We start from the raw sequence: 20,180 nt of genomic DNA on the forward strand, positions 1-20,180 counted from the left end.
ATTGATCTACGGACCGTACTGTTGATCTGTAGATTGATACTGCGAGGGTTCCAGTACCTGATTTTTGAAGATTCTAAGTGTGGAGCTACGGAGGGGATTGATGGACCGTAGATCGATCTACGGTCCATCAATCCCCTCCGTAACTTCATACTTAGACTCTTCAAAAATCAGGTACTGGAACCCTCGCAGTATCACTCTACAGATCAATAGTACGGTCCGTAGATCAATCTACAGACCGTCAATGAACACCGTGGTTCCACACTTAGTCAGATTTCCCTGATTTGTCCTCAATACCATGTCTGCTGATCTACGGTCATCACCTACGGACCGTGAATGGACCTACGGTCCGTAGATCACCTCCGTGAATGCCTTGTTTCTGCATTTCTTTCAGCTATCTCTATACTTCCGCGCCTGAACATCTTTCCTACAAAACATGATAAAAACACATAAAAACCAATATAAAAAGGCCCTAGACACACACAACTTGTAAGTGAAATGTATTAGAAATACCGTAAACTCACGGTATATCAACTAAGCTACTCAATAGTGTGGCCATGATCAACAACATCGAGAAATAAATGACCCATAGAAACTATAGACTAAGTCTCCATCCAATGAAGCCATAACCCAGAGACAAAGCATCAAAACTATTTTCTTGTTAGTAAGTAGAATCATAGTAGTGTGGCCGAATAGCTTGTGGAACCTCGCCTCATACTCTGAAACACTCCTGGGAGCACTGCTCTAACCTGTAGAACTGATCTTAAGGCGATCATTGAAGTTGTGAGGGATGAGCCAAGCTAAAAAAAACCTCAGAAATCTTGGTCCAAGTTAAAACATGAGACGTAACTGAACTGGTCAAAATGAAGGTACATCACGACGTACTAGCTGACCCATCTAACAGATACGCCATGAATTCGGCTCCTCTCGACTCTACTAGACCTAGAATATGAATTCTCTAATGGAAAATTGTAAGAAACATGTAGGTATCACCACCCACATCCCCAAAAAACCTTACAGGTTAGAGTATGAGAAACACTCAAAGCATCTTCTTCTTTAAAGGTATGGCTTCGGCCACATTCACATGTTGGCCACCTCTAGATGGTAGCTAGACCTGAGGTGCCTGTATTATAGGCTGATCCTGTGGTGCCAGTGCAGCTGCAGCTCTCGCCTGATGCATGCCCTAAGCACAATCAATAGTTATACAATGGTTGCCTGAAGGTACAGAGCCATATAGGGTCCAGGTGATGGCTGAGATGGCCCCGATCCCACTGATTAACTGGAACTTAAACTACTAGAGGGTTAGCTTATGGCTCCAGACCTCACTCTCTTCAAGGCTAGTGCTACACTCCTGGCCTGCAGTAGAGGTCGACCCCTTCCTCGAGCTGTCGTATGATGTGTATGAACCATCTTCTGAAAAGAATGAAACAAGTGAGATTTCAAGAAACTAACTACACACATGTTCCATTAGAGCGATACAGAAGAGGATAAATTCGTAATGACACCCTATAGCCTCCTAAAGATAGTATACAAATGTCTCCAAACCGATCCACAAATCTCTAATTTGTATGAGCTCTGTACAAGTGAGACAGACAAATCTAGGGCGTTGATATCAACTTTTCATGACCTGATTCCTCGATTCATGAGGGCATATACTATAACACTCAAGTAGGGAAACTAATGTGTAACATAGAATAGCAAACAATAAGTATAAGGGTACAACTAAATAGAAATCAAACTAAACCACCAAACAAAACAAAAGAGGGAGCAAACAAAAAACTATATACAAAAGATACCTCCCCTAATCTAGAAATTAGAAGTACAGAGTTGTCTAAAAATAAGAGAAAATCGCAAAAGTGGACAAAAACAAAGCTTGTTCAAAAAGGAAAAAGACTAGCTAAACAAGTACAGAATGAGACAAGTTGATGCAAGATTCCAAGTGCTCACACTCATCTCCAAATCCTTAATGCTTCTAATTGCACAAACAATCACCGCTGCTAGCTGGTACTAGGACCTGCATGACGAAACAAATTAAGATTGTAGCATGAGTATAAAAACTGGGTACTTTGTAGATATCATGTGTCAACTGAGCAAGGAAGGTAAAAACAATATGAAAAGATAAAATCTAGATACAGACAGAGGTGAAAGCGAATATGAAAGAGAGAATACGAGCATACCAAAAGTAAATCTAAGTGCACCTAAGCTAAATGTAACTGACACCTATAAGCCTAGAACATACACTCATACACATGTTTAAATGAAAATCAAATAGACCGTGTAAGCCCGGTAGGTATAAAGAGTTACTAAGTCTACAAGAGAGAAAGGCACCACAAATCCAAACCCAAGAAACAAAATTCAGGCTCCCAGCCCAAGTAACTACTAAATCTGTAATCCAGTCAACTTCGAGCCCAACTAGCAAGAGTGATAATCAATCGAGGTCGCCCAGCCAACTAGTCCACTCCAGCCCAACTAGTAAGATGGACATGGGGACGTATCGACTCCAAAAAGGGTATCAAAATATCAAAGCCGCCCATCTAGATAGACCACTTCAAAGCCATCCAACTGGAAAAAGTGTTTTGAGTGGTGTTGACTCCCAAGAGAATGTCGAATATGAGATCAATCAACAATAAGCCACCGTGGATAAACGTCCCCTCACAAGGAATCACAAGACGTATCCAGCCTGAATAACCCTAATCCCAATATGCTCGAGAAAGAACATAACCTATGGCAACACATCGGAGGTCAAAACGGATATAAAAGAAAGCATACAAGCATATTGAAAGTAACTTGAAGTATATCTACGCTAAACCTAACTGACCTCTATAAGCCTAGAATGTACACTCATGCACATGTTAAAATGAAACTCAAACAGACCCCCGTAAGCTCAAGAGGCATAAAGAGTAACTAAGTCTACAAGAGAGAAAGGCACCACAAATCCAAACCCAACAGACAAAAGTCAGGCTCCCAACCCAAGTAACCACAATATCTAGTAATCCAGACAACTTCTAGCGCAGCAAGCAATAGTGATAATCAGTCTAGGCCTCCCATCCAGGTAGTCCACTCCCAATGGGGCGTGTCGACTCCAAAAAGGGTCTCAAAGTATCAAAGCCACCCATCCAGACAGACCATTTCAAAGCCACCTATCTAGAAAAAGTGTCCCGAGGGTTGTTGACTCCCAAAAGGATGTAGAATATGAGATCAATCAATACTAAGCCACCGTAGATCAACGTCACCTAGCAAGGAATGACAAGAAGGATCCAGCCTGAATAACCCTAATCCCAAGTTGCCCGAGAAAGAACAAAACCTATGGTAACACATCGAAGGTGCATAAATAGGGAGAAAAGATAGAAGATTAGTAAAGTAGCAAAAACACGTAAACTAAGGCTCATACTATCACACTCAAGTTTGATACTCTAGCTTACGGAGATCTACTCCATCTGAACTAATATGGGAGAAGGAGTAAGGCTAGGGAAATACTAGCCCAATCCTAACCCAAGTTCGAACATGCTCAAAACCAATAAAACAACATAACCAATTCAAAAAAATATGGAATAACACATATTAACCCCATTAGAAGGGTACTACACCTAAGAATAAGGTTGATCATCCCTAAATTATGCTATCTAGGAAAAGAAATAACAGTTACTAGGTACTCGCCTTTAATTCACAATAATTAGCATGCTTTAAATCTTTCAAGCTCAATCTAATAAGAAAAGGAAGTCGTAGCCTATCTTTAGACCAACCTTGCGTGGTCCAAATCAAAATCCTTAAACGGCCTTATTATTTTGTCACACTATCAAAAATAGGATCACAACGTTCATACAGTCGTTTAGACAATAAAAACACGTCAAACAAAAACAAATTAATTTCAAAGTCAAATGGAAATTATGGAACCCATGCCAGAATTTAATCCATCAAAATGTCCTAAGCAATACCCCGAGCTTGTTTCCCAAAATGGAACACAATTCGAGGTTCGAAAGAGCAAACAATCAAATCATGTAACAATTTCCCAATTAAGCTCAAAAAAGGAACTAGGCACCCCAGATATCACATAAGTTTACCATAAACAAAGGTTTACTAACAACTTGCAATCACTCTACAATTTAGCCACAACCTTCATGAATGCACATGACTTCGATTCACCTAAAGTTGACTTCAATTTAGAGAGTTATAACCATTCCAAGTTCATATGCAAGCTACCATCACGCCTTATTTTAAATAAAAGGCTAGACAAAATTTCTCCTTGAGAACCCAGCCTAGAGGGCTTGCGATCGTGGTGCATAAGAGAATTGCCTTCGTGAATTTGGCATGGTGGCCACAAACAAGAAAGCCAAAGAAACCAGAATTTCATGATCATAGTCGGGTCCCTGCAAATGCAAAGGCCAGGTGCCTAGCCCTTCATAAAAGTTACCTGGACCTCACAAACTGTGTGAACAACTTCTCTTGTCTTCATGAATGCGACCCAAGGTGCAAGAACTCGAAGACCAATTTTGGTCTACACCAGTTGATGCAAATCAGCTCGTTTGAAAAGTTTCCAAATCTCTATGGAGCATTCCAAATTCGTTTGGAACCCCCTATACACAAACAAGTTATGAAACCCTACCAAATTAGATATTCCGAACTAAAATGAAGAATTCAAAATTTTCGTACGAGGTCATGTTGGTAAAAGGTGGGTCCTCCCTAAACTTTATTTAAAGCCAAAATTCACAAGAGGGCTTAAAATTAGCAAGAAGCCTCACTATGCACACAAAGGTTGTTCTAGACCAAACTCAACATTGCGGTACTAATCACATTGATAGAATTCTTATCCGAGTACTTTTACCCATGATGTTGACTAAAGTCAAGCTTAGATCTTAACTTCAAAGTTAAACTGCATAATTGTAGAGACTCACACTCAAAGCTTTAAGAGTAATTCTCGCCATGCGTATAGCCAAAAATTACCCTTATGGAGCTGATGGAATTGTTAAAATTTGATTATAAGCTCATCCTCCTGAAATTTTGATAAAAATGACCATCCAAGGTCCAAAAGCTCCAAAACATAGAAATTCATATTAAAACCAAATGAACCACCATGTGACTGAATTGTTAGTCCAAGAAAGTCCTAAATGAGCTGGGGTCTCTATAGAAATGATCTAAACGATGCACAGAAAGAGAATGTCATGACCCAGAGTACACCCTAGGCATGACATAGTGTATAAGATCTTGAGAGGCCCTACACAAGCTACTTTATATACATATACACAATATGATAGACAAAAGTAGAGAATCACATATGAATATGGAAGTTTGAGATAAAAATGGATATCTAACATAGTCTTGACAAGCGATTCTAATACATGAAGAAGTGATCGGGACATAAACTGTACACCACATACAACATCCAAAAACTAATAACATAAGAAAAATATAATAAAGGTGACATGGTACTTGGATCATAAAGACCCATTAACTGTAACAACCTGTTCCCATCGTTAGAGAAAATTCAATGGGGAAAAAATTTGGGCTGGAAAACTTTTTTATAGTATTTGGATTTTTCCAACCTAGTCCAGATTTGGACGAAATCGGAGTCTGTGAGGTCTAGAAAAATCTGGTAGCAATTGGATGATTTAATTATGAATTTGATCACATGAGTAGATAGATAAGTCGTTACGGAACCCGTACGACTTTATGGAATTGAATTCAGGCAAGTAGAACTCCAGTAATTGATTTTAGCGTGAACAGGTAGTTTTTGAGTGTCGTTGGGTGAAGGTGCGTTGTGAAATGGGAGTTTGGAATTCTTAAATTCACTCACTGGTTCCGTGCAAGCCGCTAGGGCGGGATTTCTACCGCCAGGGCGGAGCCACTGTAGCGGAGTGAGGACCGCTGTGGCGGGTCTGATGCGACTTAAGTCGGAAATAAACCCCAAAATCTCTTTATTCTGCACTTTTCAATTTTTATAGTAAGGAGATGAACCCAATGCTATTCTTGACAGTTTTCCACCATTCATAAGGCTAAAGGTAAAAATTTTACTCCCCGAATCCATATTTTGATCCGTAAAACATGATCTAATGGGTAATTATCGATGGGGGAAGGTTTTGATCTGGAATTTATGGTGGAAAAAGCCCTAATTTGAATAGTGGGATCATGGGTATGATCTAGGGTTGATAGAATTGTTAGTAATTCGGGTAATTAGTGATTGTTTATTGATTCCCGTGTTATATTGATTGTTTGTAGACCAAGAACAAACGGAACGAAACCGAAAAGGGAAGAATCAAGTTTCTTAGGATTTCAAGCTTGTTTTGAGGTAGGTGATGGTTGTGATTCGATGATGGTGTGATGTATGTTTATTCTTGCTTCACTATGATACATGAATGTATGCGAATGTTTCATTATTGATCACATTAATTGTAAATGAGGATAGATGAATGATGAATGCCATAAATCATGACTTGATTGTATGATTAAGAGAATGTACTTTCTTATTGTTATTGTGGCTTGTTGAATGGATCGAGTGTTGCGTTCCGGCATAAATGTGAGATCGGTTGCCACGTTCTGGCATAAATATTGGATCGGGTACCACATTCTGGTATGCTAGTTGTTTGGGTTCGGGTTCCATGAGAGGACCAATGACTTTTTGTAATTTTGTAGCTTGAGAAATGTGAAACTCTACCTTGTTTGTAAATGATGGTATTGTATATTTTCGGTGTATGCATGTTATTATATGATGTATTGACTTATGTATGTTGGACTTAGTGGGATAGCCATGTGATCCTACCAGTATATTGTGGTTGTGTAATAATACTACACTTGGTCTTTCTTTGTTGCGTACAAGGCATCTTCAGGCAGCTATTGACAGACCTCACTTAGAAGATTAGTGATCGTCGTTTGAATTGAAGGGTGAGCCAGTTATTCCGGGCTGCCATGAGTTCTCTGTCCATCTATGTCCACATTTCGGAATTAGACTTTTCTAGTTAGTTGTTAGTTCGTTAGTTTGGGGTTATAACCCTTCTTGTTTAGAATTATGGATCTTGTTAGAGTTTTGGTACGTTGACTTTCAGGTTGTAGGTGTTACTTCCGTATTTGCTTTAGTGGTTAGACTTTTGTTTGGAGTTTATGGGAACTCCCTAATTCTTTCCTTAGTAATTAACTTGTTTTCATAACATAAATGCTTTAGTTGTTGTTTTAGTTGCTTGGTTTGGGTGGTAGTAGTCGTTCTCCCACTGGAGGGTTAGTAGGGGTGCCAATCACGACGGTCTGAGTCGTTATAAAGTTGGTATCAGAGCCTAGGTTTGTTGATCTCGACGTACCAAAATGATTCTAGTAGAGTCTTGTGGAGTGGTACGGAGACGTCTGTACTTTTCTTCGAGAGGATATAGGACTTTAGGAAATCTCTCTGTTTTCTCTTGTCTCCTTTCGTGCTATAACTTGATTACAATTAGTATCTGGCGATTTAAATTGGTATCTAACCTCCTTCACTCTTCTGTTTGCATATGGTTAACACTAGATTCAACGGCGTCAGGCCTGTAGCTCCCATCAATGCTCCAATTGATGAACCTGCAGCAAAAGGTCGCAATCGAGGCAGGGGTAGAAGAAGAGCTAGGTGTATAGGATGACAAAGGGTAACGCCTACTAGGGATGGAGCACCGATTGAAAATGCTCCTAGGAAGAAGGCTTCTCCCGTGCATCAGGAAGAGATAGAAGAAAATATCGAGGTTGAAAATGTTGAGGATATTGAACAAGAGGAAGAGGTGCGGGCTGAGCAAAGGTATTCCTCCCATAGACCCACTGTTAGCTCAACAGATCATGTCATTTTTTAAAGGATTGGCTGGTCCTGGAGTGCTACCATCTGGTCTAGAAACTCAAGCTCCCGCCAATCCCCCTATTGCTATCACTACTACTAAGGTGGGTGGAACTGTAGGTACTGATGCTTTCTTCTATCCTTTGCTAGGTTCTATTATGACTGGTAATGAGCATGAGATGTTGACTAAGTTCTTGAAGTTAAAACCGCCTGTGTTCATTGGTTCTAAGAGTGAGGATGCATATGAGTTCATCCTAGATTGCTATGTGAGGCTTCATAAATTGGGAATTGTCTATCAGCATGGGGTTGAGTTCGTGACTTTTCAACTTCAAGGTGAGGCTAAGCAGTGGTGGGTAGCTTAAATGGAATGTAGATCTTCAGTTTTACCTCCACTTACTTGGACTCAGTTTCATGCCTTGTTTTTAGAGAAGTATGTGCTAGGACTTTGAGAGATCGCAGGAAGGATGAGTTTATGGCTTTGGATAAAGGTGGTATGTCTGTGGCTTCTTATGAGGCCAAGTTCCATGTTTTTTCTAGATATGCTACGCAGTTGGTGACTACTAAGGAAGAGAGGATCCGCTTATTTGGTAAGGGGGTAAATTCAGATTTGCAGGTATTGTCTGTTCATATGACGTTTGTAGGGAGAAACTTTAATGAGGTGACAGACTTTGTTAAGAAAGTGAAGGGGGTGAGGCGAGACGGTCAGGCTAAGGCATTGGCAAAAAGGGACAAGAACTCAAGTAACTTTCAAGGTTCTTACTCCAGAGGATCAGGGAGGCCAAAACTTGCAGCCAGGCCAATTCAGTCTGCCATGCCCGTCTCTACAAGTAATGACTCGGGAACTCCATCTCATAATTTGATTCAGGATAGCCAGGGAGTCGTGCCATCGACGGGCAGCAGACCATCTTTTAATCGTACTTGCTATAATTATGGAGAACCTGGGCATATGAGGAGAGATTTTCCCCACCCACACGTATTGGAAACCGCACAGTAGCAGACTAGAGCAGTAGTGCCCGTGGGAAATGGCAATAATGGCCGAGGGCATCCACAAGGTGGGAGAGGAGGTAATCAGCGAGGTCGTGGGGGTAGAGGAAATGGTAAACGCAGGCAGAGGTGCAGTGCAGCCAGGCAGGGAAGTAGCTCGTCAAGATGACAGGGCTCAATGTTATGCCTTTTCGGGCAAGGCACAAGAGACCACTCTTGATGCGAAAGATGTGCTCAGTTTTAAAGGAAGGATTTGTGTTCCTCGAGTTGATGATTTGATTAGAAATTATTGACAAAATCTCATGGTTCTCGATATTCAATTCATTCGGGTGTGACCAAGATGTACCGATATTTGAAGCGAATTTATTGGTGGTCGGGCATAAAGAAGGATATAGCAGAGTTTTTGGCTAAGTGTCAAAATTGTCAACAAGTGAAGTATGAACATCAAAGTCCTGCAGGTTTTCTTCAAAGAATGCCAATTCAGGAATGGAAGTGGGAGAGGATAGCCATGGATTATGTGGTTGGTCTTCCCAAGACTTTGGGGAAGTTTGATTCTATTTGGGTAGTGATTGATAGATTGACTAAGTCAGCCCATTTTTTCTAGTAAGAATAGATTATAATGCTGAAAAATTAGCTAAATTTTATGTGAAAGAAATAGTGAGGTTGCAGGAGCTTCCCCTCTCTATCATCTCAGATCGTGGTACCTAATTGACATCCAAGTTTTGGAGGAAATTATATGACGAATTGGGCACGCAACTCACTTTTAGTACAGCCTTCCATACACAGATGGACAGACAGTCAGAAAGGACTATTCAAGTGTTAGAAGACATGTTGGGGGCATGTGTGAGTGATTTTGGAGTGCATTGGGATAAGTTCTTACCTTTGTGTGAATTCGCTTATAATAGTAGTTATCACTCCAGCATTGATGTGGCACCGTTTAAGGCAGTATATGGGAGGGGATGTAGATCACCCATAGGATGGTTCGAGGCTAGAGATGTTAAACCTTTGGGGGTTGATTTAGTGAAGGATGCTCGAGATAAGGTGATGAGTATTCAAGCTAAACTTTTAGTAGCCTAGAGTAGACAGAAGAAGTATGCAGATCATAAGGTAAGAGACATGACATTTCAGACTGGTGAGAATGTTCTTCTTAAGGTATCACGCATGAAAAGGGTGATGAGATTTGGTAAGAAGGGCAAGCTTAGTCCTAGATACATTGGTCCATTTGAGATTCTTAACTATGTAGGACTGGTAGCGTATAGATTGGCTTTACCTCCTAACCTATCTAGAGTTCATCCGATACTTCATGTGTCTGTGTTGAAGATATATGATGGTGACGGGGATTAAATCACAAAGTGGGACTCAATTGTATTAGACAAGGACCTCCAATATGAGGAGGAACCAGTTGCAATTCTTGATCGTGATGTGCGTAAGTTGAGGACCAAAGAGATGAAGTCTGTGAAGGTTCAATGGAAGCATCGTCCAGTTGAGGGACATGCGAGACAAGTATCCCCAATTGTTCATCGATTCAGGTACTACTTCATTCCTTCTCTAGCATGCTTTTTCCTAAGTTTGTCACTCGGGGACTAGTGATGGGTAAATTGTTATCTATTGTAACGACCTATTCCCGCCGTTAGAGAAAAGACAACGGGGAAAAATTCTGGGCTGGAAAACTTTTTCGTAGTATTTGGATTTTTCCAACCTAGTCTAGATTTGGATGAAATTGGAGTCTATGAGGTCTAGAGAAATTTGGTAACAATTGGGTGATTTAATTATGAATTTGATCACATGATAAGTCGTTAAGGAACCCGTACGACTATAAAGAATTGAATTCGGGCAAGTAGAACTCTCGAAATTGATCTTAGCATGAACAGGTAGTTTCTGAGTGTCGTTGGGTTAATGTGTGTTGTGAAATGGGAGTTTGTACTTCTTAAATCCATTCACTAGTTTCGTGCAAGCCGTTGGGGCGAGATTTCTGCTGCCAGGGTGGGGCCGCTGTAGCGGGGTGAGGACCACTGTGGCGGGTTCGACACGACTTAAGTCGGAAATAAACCCCAAAACATCTTTATTCTGTACTTTTTTTATTTTTAGAGTAAGGAGACGAACCCCAGGTAATTCTTGATAGTTTTCCACCATTCATAAGGCTAAAGGTAAGATTTTAACTCCCCGGATCCATTTTTCGATCCGTAGAACCTAATTTAATAGGTGATTATTGACGGGGGAAGGTTCTAATTTGGAATTTAAGGTGGGAAAAGCCTTAATTTGGATAGTGGTATCATGGGTATGATCTAGGGTTGATAGAATTGTTAGTAATTCGGGTAATTAGTGATTGTTTATTGATTCCCGTGTTATACTGATTTTTTGTAGACCAAGAACAAGCGGAATGAATTTGAAAAGGGACGAATCAAGTTTCTTAAGGTTTCAAGCTTGTTTCAAGATAGGTGATGGTTGTGATTTTGTGATAGTGTGATGTATGTTTGTTCTTGCTTCATTATGATACATGTATGTATGCAAATGTTGCATTATTGGTCACATTAATTGTAAATGAGGATAGATGAATGATGAATGCCATTAATCATGACTTGATTGTATGATTGTGAGAATGTACTTTGTGATTGTGATTGTGGCTTGTTGAATGGATCGGGTATTGCATTCCGGCACACTAACTTGGATCGGTTGCCACATTTCGACATAAATATGGGATCGGTTGCCACGTTCTGGCATAAACATTGGATCGGGTACCACATTCCGGTATACTAACTATTTGGATTTGGGTTCCATGAGAGGACCAATGAATTGTTGTAACTGTGTATGTTGAGAAATGTGAAACTCTACCTTGTTCGTAAATGATGATATTGTATATGTTCTATGATGTATTGACTTATGTATGTTTAACTTAGTGGGATAGCCGCGTGATCCTACCAGTACACTGTAGTTGCATACTGATACTGCATTTTCTCTTTCTTTGTTGAGTACAGGGCATCGTCAGGAGGCTATTGACATACTTCGCTTAGAACATCAGTGATCGTTGTTTGAATTCAGAGGTGAGCCAGTTCTTCCGGGCTGCCATGAGTTCTCTTTCCGTCTATGTCCACATTTCAGACTTAGACTTTTCTAGTTAGTTGTTAGTTCGTTAGTTTGGGGTTGTAACCCTTCTTGTTTAGAATTATGGATCTTGTTAGAGTTTTGGTACATTGACTTTCAGGTTATAGGTATTACTTTCGCATTTATTTTAGTTGTTAGACTTTTGTTTGGAGTTTATGGGAACTCCCTAACTCTTTCCATAGTATTTAACTTGTTTTCGTAACTTAAATTATTTAGTTGTTGGTTTAGTTGCTTGGTTTGGGTTGTAGTAGTGGTTCTCCCACTCGAGGGTTAGTGTGGGTGTCAATAACGACAGTCTGGGTCGTGACATTAACTCTCCAATCTACTAAGCAATCAATTAGCCACGATCGGGAGGAAGAAGATTGACACACCCTACATTAGTTAAACAATGTACAAGCAAATATGCATTAGTACATGGAATGTGTAAGTATAAAGGATATGCATAAAAACATAAAATATGATCATAATAGGACATAATTGAAAATATGATAGACATGACCAAGCTATACATGGTAAAATAATTTGAAAAAAACACGTAAATATGAACATGGTCAATGCATCTAATCATAATTAAAGCTTCATAAAACCTTTGAAAGTTCCTTAGTTCATTTTATGGGATATTAGCTTTAACTAACAATAGATTGTGTGACCTATAAGATGGAATCTGATGTAACTCCCACATCGCGACGGGAGAGCCTACTTGCCAAGGTAGAACTCTGTATCATATCATATTATAGTGTTGGATCCACCAGGTAGGTCATTCAATAAAATCCTATGAGGGCCCATAGTTTGGAACTAGAGGTTGCTACTAGAGACTACCCTATTTGAGCATCCACCTCAAGTTCTCTCGGTCCTAAGTTAAATCCCAACGGAATAGTCATTTTCATAAACATAACATCATACTTGGAAAAGCACAATTTAGATACTAATCCAAGCTTGAAATATCATAGAGTGGCTCCATAAACCATGTGTGATAAAACCTTTCACCAATCAGGATTTCTGAATGTGAGAAAACCTTTCACAATTTTAGTAATTTCTTATCTGAAAGCAACCTAGATCATAAAATATTCTTTTCATAAATCATGAATAACCTTCATAAAAATATCATTTATAGATTCATAGTTTCTTCATCAATCGTGTCTATACAAGTTCATAGTAAAAAATTATGATCAATGCATGGATTCATATGAAATCAATTGGAAAATATATAACTGAGTCAAAACAATCATAATAGCATCAAAATCAAACAATTTAATCAACACAATTAGAAACGATGAAGAATTGAATGAATACCTAATCAAATTGATGAAATTCAACTTGGAGAATTGAGAAATATTGGGGTTCAATGGTTGAATGTACCTCATTGATGAAATCATACTACCTTGTCATTCAAAACTCAAAAGCAATGGGGGAAAATGAGGCTTCATTTGGAAACTCTAACTTCTTCTTCCTCTATCTTAAGAGACAACTTTAGAAGAAAATATTGGAGGAGATTTGGGGATCTGATCAAGTGATTGAGAATAAAGGGGGTTTTAAGGGTTAAATAAGTTATAGCGTAGTTATAGGGTCAAAATGGCGTAGTTTAGTGGTTGGGTAGGTAGGAAAAGACTCAAAACACCGTTAATTAAAACTAACGGATTGGTTCTACATTTGGACCTACAATACATAGTGGTCAACCGTAACCCCAACTTCAGAAACCCAAAAATTCAATCATTTTCCATGAGTCCTTTCTATGGGTCAACAAATTTTCTATAGTCTGTAGACCCTTTCTGTATTTTTCATCTTTTAGTCCAAAATTCTACTAATTCTGGAACATTTCTACAGAACCATCCTACGGCCCGTCAAACTTTCTACGGCTCAACCTGGCTACTCGTAGGTCAAACTTCAAAATCTTGAAAAATTCAAAAAAATTATCTCCAAGTCTATGGCTCTCTTCCTATGGTTCGTAAAAAAAGACTTGCAGAACCTGCTTCAGTGCCAAAAAAATTAGAATTTCCCCTTTTCTTTTGATTTTTCACTTTTTGAGGTGTTACAATATCTCACCCTTGAAAACATTCATCCTTGAATGAGACTTAATGTTATGCACGGCTGATTTGATGAAAGGTACAATTTATTTACCTTTTGTGATGGTTAGCTAAAACTCCAAGATCTAAGAGTGCTCTAATGGGGTTGGGTGTTGATTTAATGTAGTGGTATAGTGCTATGCTTTTTTTTTGTGTTGTTCATACATGAATTTGGTCTAATTACCATGGGGTTCACTAATAGGTTAAGGTTGCAAACTTAATTCCTACTTCCGATCTCTAGTTGATGCTCTAAAGAGATTAATTGGAGTGGTTAATTACTTCAATACTAGCAATTTAGGTTTGATGTCTATGACTTGCTTGAAAGAGAGGGGGTCAGATCTATTCATCCTATTCTTAAAAGAGAATATAGAGTAAGGTATTGGGTTGTTTTGGATTGGCATATAGATGAGACCAAAAGGAGATTCTATGCATAGATGGTTTGAGATCGAAAGATGATTAGCGCCAATTAAGATGACTTGGCCTATTCATGAATGTTCATCACTATAGAGCAGCACAATTACCTGTATGTGAGACTGACTTCCAATCCCCGCACCCCTAGATTGCTTATAAATTCTTGATTTCATTTAATTTCTAGCTTAATTTCGATAATTGATAACCAAAGCTTTCTGTTAAATTGATGGCTCTATCCACCCAATTGTTTTTACTATTACAAATGAGCTAATTTAAAATTCATATTTCTTGATAAGGAATCCTATACGATACACCATTTCCTGTGGGATTCGACCCGACTCTCCGTTGGATTTTTTACTGACAACGATCGCCCACTCTTTTAATTGGTTTTGGAGGGTGATTTGAGTGTTATCTGATCTCACTTGTAGGATTATATACAGTATGTTGTTATTGTTATTGTCATTCAATTTATATGTCACCTAGAGGGAGAATATAATTAGGGTCTCTTGATGAAGTTTAGAATATAATTAGGGTCTCTTGATGAAGTTTAGAATATAATTAGGGTCTCTTGAGGGTCTCTTGATGAAGTTTAAGTTTAGAATATAATTAGGGTCTCTTGATGAAGTTTAGAATATAATTATGGTCTCTTGATGAAGTTTGGCTTTAGACCTCAATTTTATTAAAACGGCCTTGTTTATAATGTGCACTTGTGGTCATTTTGTGCTCATTGTAAATAACTGAAACAATGCTGCATACTAAGATATGTTGATAGGGTGAGAATACATTTGTTATTTTGGTAATGAGTGGCTCACGTTTGATGTATGCTTATGGGTGAGCGATTATGTGTGTGAATCGCGTACCATGTTGGTATATGGTGCATCGACACCTAAGATCCCTTGCAGGTCATGACTATATGAACAAAATGAAAGATCCTTTAACATATATGTATAGATAAACGATCGAGCGAAGTACATATGATATTGATGTGTTGTAGAGGATGTACAATGCATTGGGGATAAATTTCATGATGGTGTGACTACTTGATTATTTAGAGTTGGCTACTGTTATTATAATATATGTTCTAGGTATAGATGTGTTTGGTGATTATTAGGTATAGTTATTGTGAGATATCAATATGTTAGAAATGAGGTTAATTATCTATGAATTTTCACTACTGGCATGTTGGAATACCAACTCTGTGATTGACAATGTTTATTTGATTTGAGTATGTGTATGTTTCCTCTTTTTGTGCGGGGTGTTTTAGTAACAAGTAATAAGGGTAATGATCATGATGCTCCTGATAATTAAACTACTTATACATTTAGAAATGAATGATGTGAATTAATAATGTTATCTGTCTATAATAAATGTACTTATTTTCATTTAGTAGTTATTATAATATACATGTGTGAATAATTCTAATGACATGGCTAGGGTTTAAGCTACATGTGGGATATTGAATCCTAATTTTCTAAGCGGCAACCTTCTCAACAACTAAGAGATCCATTCGAGGAACATGGAGACTAGTTGAAGTACTGAGCCTCCCGATATCGGAAGGCTCAGTACTTCAGTGCTAGTCCAAGGGGTACTGTGTGAGTGGGAGAAGTAAAGGTGTTATATATTGATATTTGTTGTTTTTGTTGATTTTATGATGAGTTGCCTAAACTTAATTTAACTCGGTCTATAATGTCTATTAGTATATTTAGTATACTGATACTATTCTTGTTATATATGTTTTTAAGTTATTTGAAGCGCGAGGAAGGTGGATACTCATTATTTGTTTTTTTTATTTACCTACTCTTTCCTCGAGTGAAAATTGTGTCTTTTATGTTCTATTCATATTCTGTATAGAGGCTCCATGGCCGATTCAACAAGATTGGGGGCCTAAATCAAAACTTAAGAGAGTGATGGCCTAATATTTGTTTTTTCATCATATATACTTTTATTTAAAATCTACTTTTGTAACTTTTTAGATGTGACATCATTAGTTACTGTTTTATCATCGATTTGTTTTAATAATTCATTTGCAATTGATAATGTAGCTAATTCATTCAATCTCTCTTGAGACATTGTTGATCTTAAGATTTAATCAACTTTAATTTCGAAAAAACTTCTTTCATCTGAGGCAACAGTTACAGGAATTGTTAACATTATTCTATAAGCAATATGTGTATTTGGAAAAGAATCAAGTCTTTTTATTTGATTGAGTACTTTCAATAGATTATATTGCTTCAATTATAATTTCAAGGGACTTTGTGATGTTGTTATCAATATTTTCTTCATATTATTTCTTACGAAATTCAAGTTCTATATTTATCTCAGATACAATTTCCTTAGTAGAAGTCATAGCACTCATAGTACATATAATTTTTTTAAAAAAAATAACATTTATAAGGAATTAATTCTAAAAACTGGGGGGCCCCAAAATATGAGGTCCCAAACGATGACTTTAGTGGCCTACGGGTTAAGACGGCCGTGAGAAGCTCTTGTACATATCTAGACTAGGTCCTTGAAAAGTCTTAAAGACTTTTGCAAATAAGATCGAGTTTTCCTTTATGTTTTGATTTACCTTGCTTATCTCAAATGTATTTTTTCTTGAAAAAATTCTATACGTAAATGGGTGATATGAGTTCGCCTATCGAATCAGAATCCGATAAGTGTCCACACGATCCGATAAATTAGATGTTGACAGCATATATTTGTAATTTTGAATAGGCCTCTATAATTTATTTATTTTTAAAAAGTATTTTTTTCACTTGAAAACTAAAATTAATTTTAATTTAGCCGTTTTCTTGAACACGTGGTGAAATTTTCAAGAGTTGAAAGGTAAAATTAATTAAGACACTAGATGAGGACCAGCAAAGCAAGGGGCCATCTCAATTTCCTGCCCAGCATATTTATTGGAGTCCGTGATATCTTTATAGTATCTCTAATCCATTCTTATTTCATTTTGGGGCACCGAAAGAAAACACTTTTTAGCGCTTTTTCATTCATTTTTAATTGTCATTTATTTTTAAAATAGACTTTATTTTACTTGTCATTTTTTCATTCAGTGGCGGAGTTGGGAATTTCACGAAGCGTGTCCAGAAATCGCACACTTCGTTCATTTTTACTTGTCATTTATTTCTAAAATAGAATTTCATTTTACTTGTCACTTTTTCACTCACTGGCGATGTCAGAATTTTCACGAAGAGTGTCCAAAAATCGCACTACAAAAGGTCTTTTTAAAAAGAGAAAAAAATAGTTGCTAGTGAGATTTGAACACACGATTACTAACTCATTCAAGGTGTTTGAAACCCATTAAAAAGGTTTAAAACCACTAGACTACAACAAGTTCTTGTGTCGAGAGTGTCCAAAGTATATTATTTAATCACTCCGTATATCATTTACTTGTATATACGATTTTTTTCGACGAAGGGTGTCCAATTGGACACCCGAACTTGCATGTGCCTACCCCCCTATTTTCACCTATCAAAAAAAGCATTATTATTTTCTCATGTTTTACCCGCAACATTAAATACTTATTTTTCGAATCATTTTCTAAGACATCATTTAATAGGGGATAGTTTAGTAAAATATATATATCATTAATTATTTTCTTAATCGGCGTACCAAGTCAAATTATGACAAGTAAACGTGAACGGAGGGGAGTAGATTTTAGCAGTAGTAAGAAATAAATGGGATTATATATTAGACTAATCTTGACATTTCTTATTTTCGATTGAGAAACGGCAGGTCGAGTAATGTATAAACATAATATTTTGTGTACTGATTATGTAAAGTATCCTAGAATAGCAAGTAAAAATTAGGCCCAATACATAAATATACTTTAACTTGATCTTATTTTACATTTATACACTTAAATTTTGGGAGTGCACACGTAGAAATTTAAACAAATAAACAAACATGTCCTATGTGACACTAATGACAATTTACGTCCTACATGGTTCCTATATGTGTATATATCACATAGGACACATGCGTTTAATTGTTCAACATAATACAAATTTAAGTGTTTACATGTGCACACCCAAAATTGAAGAACATAAATATAAAATAAGATCAAGTTAATGAGCACATTTATATATTATGCCTAAAAATTAAACTGAATCATTGATCAAGAATATAAGCTAAACGGTGATTGGCTACTTAAGTCTTTTGGGCGCAAGTTTCTTGATCGAATTTATACAAATAATTTTTCAGATCACGATAATTACGATAACAATAATACACTTAGTATAATCACAAGTGAAATTTGAAAAAGCATAGAATATATACAATAGCTCATTCTTTGCAGGATAAACATATTATTTTCAAAGACCTCGACGAAAGTAAAAAAAAAATAAAAAAATAACTAAATAATGATGTAAAATAATCGAGGTACATACAAATTAGCCTAAAAGTCACCACTACTAATAAAAAAAGGATCTCTCTAGGATACATCCATATATATATTTATATGTATATATAAAAATTTTATATGGATAATTAAATGTATAATAGTAGTATTATTATAATGTTACTAGGGAAAAGCTTGGTTGTTGTCAAGATTTTTTTAAAAAAAGGAAGGATTCGATTAAAATATTTGTTCAAGCTTCAATGGCACAGACTACACACATATATTGTTTGGAACTTGGTGATAATTCCATAACATATATATAACTTCAGTTATATTAAGCATCTTAGATCTGATCCAAGCTATTTCTTCTTGTGTCAAAGTTTCAAAGAAAGAAAATAATCAAACTTGACAAAAAACCATTTCTTCTTGTGTAAAAGATCTCATAAAAAATTTTAAAAAAAGTTTCTTCATTCTTGATGTTCAAGAAAAAAATAAAAAATCAAAGTGTTGCAACTGTAAATTCCAACTCGATGGCGCTATACGACTACTGACTTTATACAAGATTAAATTGAAGTTACCAGGTACGCTTGCCTTGCCAATTTTTCATGCTTCATTATAAATTGATGATAATCGTTTGTTTAATTATAATTAACCCTTTTCAGATGGTTCTGTTCTTACCCAAATTAAAATGTGTTGCTTGAATTCATTAGTCGTGTTTTTCTTTGTTAATAATTCCAACTTTTATGCAAGGTGAAGAGATTGGCTTCACTTGTCCTCTCATTAGCTCTTCTTACTTTTCTATACGCCAAAAATGTTATGTTTTCACTTCAGTATTTTTTTCTAGAATAATACGTTAGGTTCGAGTCAGCTTGTCTACATCTTAATTATTCATTAGATGGTATTACCTTTTACCAACACTAAGTAACCGCAAATAACTTGTAGTTGAAAAATGAGGAAGATAATTAATGAGTAACTAGTATATATCTTGTTCTTTCTTTGTGTTTTTCTCCTTAGCTCCTCATTTTCCCATATTATCTATAGCATTCATGACTATGAACATGGTACAATTATAGTACTAATAATTTAACTTGAATTTGTTTTGATGTAGGGCCACATACATATAATAGGGATATTTACCCTGCTCTAACATAAAACATGCACCATAGACAAATGTTTTTTATGAATAAGAAATTTTGGAGCTACACCAATAAAAAGTGTCGTGCAAACCATGAATTTATGGTCCATTAATTTGACTTATAGTGCATCTCTAAGGTCACCTGACCCCACTCCACCTACTAAATGAAACTATTCATTTCAAAATCTCTAATTAAAGATGAATATGTTTTAACTTTTAATCGTTAATTTTATGATGTTAAAACAAAAGATTTTACACTGTCACATGTAGTGCACAAAAGTAAAACCTTAAAAAGAAGATGACCAAAAGATCCATTCAAAAGAAAATAATAATGTAAGGGCTGAAAAGGTAATATGTATAAATAAAATAACA

Source organism: Solanum tuberosum, unplaced genomic scaffold (genome assembly GCF_000226075.1).
Source record: "Solanum tuberosum cultivar DM 1-3 516 R44 unplaced genomic scaffold, SolTub_3.0 scf00024, whole genome shotgun sequence".
In the NCBI taxonomy this organism is placed as follows: domain Eukaryota; kingdom Viridiplantae; phylum Streptophyta; class Magnoliopsida; order Solanales; family Solanaceae; genus Solanum; species Solanum tuberosum.